The sequence below is a fragment of the Lactuca saligna genome, chromosome 5 (genome assembly GCF_052625555.1).
Source record: "Lactuca saligna cultivar CGN05327 chromosome 5, ASM5262555v1, whole genome shotgun sequence".
Classification (NCBI taxonomy): Eukaryota; Viridiplantae; Streptophyta; class Magnoliopsida; order Asterales; family Asteraceae; genus Lactuca; species Lactuca saligna.
In genome coordinates, this window is record NC_136421.1 from 241553927 (window position 1) to 241557919 (window position 3993).

Sequence of the window (3993 nt, forward strand, 5' to 3'; positions counted from 1 at the left end):
TTTCTTCAAACCGTGTACCGTACCAACTATAGTTGGTATAAGATTTTAGCTACCAGTACCGTACCAAGTGTACTTTGTACCAATCAATTTGGCTACTAACAAATTTGGTTGGTATATATTGGTATTTAGTATATACCAAAATTTTTAACTAATATTTATTATACATGAATATAAGTTGAATTTGTGGACATTTGGCCGTTGCTTCATTCGCTTCTGGTAGTATTTTTTTTGGAAACCACTAAAATGATTAAAAGATGTCCACCCTAGCAAGTTGCTAGAGGAAATAAATGGTAAAAGTACAAGTACAAGTACAATGAATGATAAGTTAGTATTTCTTTTTAAGTTTTAGTGTATGTATCACCGATCTCGTGCACATCAAACAATAAGTATTAAGAAATTTGTCGGTTAATGTGTTAATTTAGTAATTCTAAGACTTGTTAGTTGTTATTCTAATTAAAACATGAAGATATGAGAACTCGTATTTCTTTGTATTTATGAACTGATATATATATATATATATATATATATATATATATATATATATATATATATATATATATATATATATATATATATATATATTGGTTGGTACGGTACAACCGTGGTATTCAAAATTTCATACTATTACCATACCAAGACTACTTAATTTGCATGATATTACCAGCCAAACATATTGGCTACCAAACAATTTGGCTACTGATTTAATTGGTTCGGTTGGGAACATGTTGGTTGGTTCTCTGTGGTACATATTTGTCAGCTCTAGTGTTGACCTAGTGGGCTTGGTATCTCTAATACAAACAACGTTTTTTGTTCAAAATAAAGTGTTTTGTCAAACGTTAGAAACGCTTTGTGCCGAACACGCCATCACATATTCATATTTATTCCAACGTTTATTTCCGATGAAAAGCTAATGACTATTCAAATTTAACAATTGTTTTCCTAATATCTATAATATATTAAATTTTCTTGACTATATGTGTTACTATTGCATCTTCAAAGAAATTGTTTTAAATTGAAGTTGATGCAGAGGCAGTTTTAGTAAGGTCTCAGTGTGACACCGACAAAACCTATTTTTTCTGCTTTCAGTGGAAAAAATTTTGATTTTTTGTTTTTTTGTTTTTTTTTTTACCTATTTTTCATGTATTAGCAATACCTATTTCATTTCAACGACAACCACTATTTATTCTTGCGTTCGTCCTGGCTTTGATAACAACTGAAAAAAACAATTCAGATACAATTTCTTGTCAATACGTAATTGAAATATTCGTTTCAATGAATGTTACAAGGACGACAACGTTTATACAAGTAGATTAATTTTTAATATTCTTTTCAATGAAAAATGTCATTTCTATGCTATGATATGAAATAAAATTTGCGGGATTGTATTTTTATTTATTTATTTATTTATTTTTTAATATTCTGCTAATTTTAGGGCATAAATTTAATGAACTGCCCAAGGCCCTAAAATATCTGCCTGAGTTATTGAGGGGGGCAAGAGATATTAGTCTAATACACTATATTAAATTTGTATGTATATAACATGTTTGTGGGTAATTTCCGTAATATCATTCTCACATTCTATGGATTTTATTCGATTAAGAAAAACTCTGCAATCGAAATATTTCGAGTAATCATATATTAACTTGTCATCATTATTCCACAAAATGTGTTTTATTCAAATGGATCATTTATACCATTAAAAGTTAACTTGTCATTAATGGAAACTAATTGAGGAAAACACAATTATGGTTCAAAAACAGCTAAAGATTCCAGATTATAATTCAAGTGAAAACCCAAAGTCTCAAGACCAAGGAGTCCAAAATTTAAAGGGCTTAAGTCCATATTCAACAGATCCACTTCACAAAATTATTAGACTGGATCACTTATAAGAGCATCTACAAAAAATATAACCGAAGATATCAAATATCTCAAGTCTTAAAGATAAATATGTTTGTAATTTTAATTTGATTTTTAAATATTTTAATTGAAGCTAGTTTAGCAATTTACCTTTATTATATATAATAATAATATAACCAGCTTCTAAAAAATAAAAAAGAAAAAAAGGACATTTGTCTTGTCACGAACATACAACATACGAGACTCGTTTTCCCCCTTTCCGTCCCCACGTTTATCACATTTTTAATCAAACACATCAACATTATTATCGAACTTCCACTAAAAAACAAGACCGTTTTTTTTAAAACAATTATAACGTTTAATATAACATGCAATAATAAAAACCTTTAAGTAGTGATTAAATAATAAGATGTCTCCGAATGAGTTTGCTTCGAAAAAGAAAAAAAAAAAATCACGACATTTCGAAATGGGTTCGATCGGGATACTCACAGTTCTTTTTTAAGATTATATAAAATTAATTAAAATACGATATTGTTACAACCACAACATAACATTTTTAATAAATCAACCAAAGAAGTTTTATATATTTTAGACAAAAGTACACCACAAATATCACTGCGGTGATTACATCAACCGAAGAAGTTTTATACATTTTAGACAAAAGTACACCACAAATGTCCCTGCGGTTAGCAAAATCAACTACAAGTCTTTATGAAAAAGTTTCTGACATGGATGGGTCTTATAGCTCAAATTCTTGTATTGTTGTAAGCTAGTATAAAATTAATTAAAATACGATATTGTTACAACCACAACGTAACATTTTTAATAAATCAACGGAAGAAGTTTTATATATTTTAGACAAAAGTACACCACAAATGTCCATGCGGTTAGCAAAAATCAACTACAAGTCTTTATGAAAAGTTTCCGACATGGATGGGTCTGATAGCTCAAATTTCTGTATTGTTGGTCATTATGAATAACGTCGAGGAAAACATGTTAAATACACCAAGCTTCGGAATGTTTCTAATGCCGTGATAGCGAGCCATAAATGGATCAAACAAAGGTTTTGGGCTTAAAGAGAATAGAGTTTAGACCCTATGAGATGTTAATAATGTTGGTTAAGTCATTAAAGCCTTCGAAATGTGCTTTGAAGAAAAAGAGTAAAATAGGAAAAGTAATATTTCGGGCTTCTTTCATGGATTATGCTTTTAGTTTGACATGTATTAAGTCAAAAATAATTATATAGGGTTGTGGGGCTTGTCAATACCTTTCCGTGCATATAAAAATCGCCGAAAACGGAGTGAAACAAAGAAGCTACGACTGTTTTAAATTTGAATGGAATTAGGTGGAAACGCGTTGTCAGGAGGTGAGGAGCATATCCTCATAACGTGAGGAGCTTGTAACAAGGTGACAAGTAGACTGTCACGGGGTGAGAATTGGGCAATCCAAACCCACACATTTTAGGGTTTTCTATGTATTTAAAGTGGGTTCCGTGTTTTGGGGGTATTTTTCCATCATCCATCACATTTAAAGCCTTTTGAGAGAAACCTCATCCTCTATCTACCACTTTGAGTCTCCCTTCTCATCTTTCATCAATTTTTGAAGTTTTTGGAGGTTTTGAAGCAATGCTTTCATGCAAGGTTGATCCTTGCAGCTAGGCAATTGAATATCTCAACTTCCATCTACCTTCTAGACCTTTGTAAGTTATAAAGTTCCAAGCTTTATTGCATTTCGTCTTTGAATCTAAGTGTATTTGGTGTTTTGGTCCATTTTAATGAGTTTTGAGTGAGAACTGGGAATAATGTTTGCAACTTTAATTTCTCTCTAAGGTCCTAAGAACATTTTATGTTTCAAATCTGGACTCACAAGAAGTTTTGATGTCATGCAGATTTTGACCCATTTCTTACCCCCTTTTTGACCTACTTTTGGGAATATGCATGAGCATAAAGCAAGGAATTTTATGTTAGATTTAGGTGTATTAGAGCCTTTTGGAAAGTATGGATGAGTGGGTTAAAGGATTAAGAACTTAATGCAGTAAGAAGGCCAGAGCTGCTCTCGTGATATGAAGGATTAGCCTTCACGATGTGAGAAAGGGGAACTCTACACGACTGTTTTGTCTAGGCCACCACGACATGA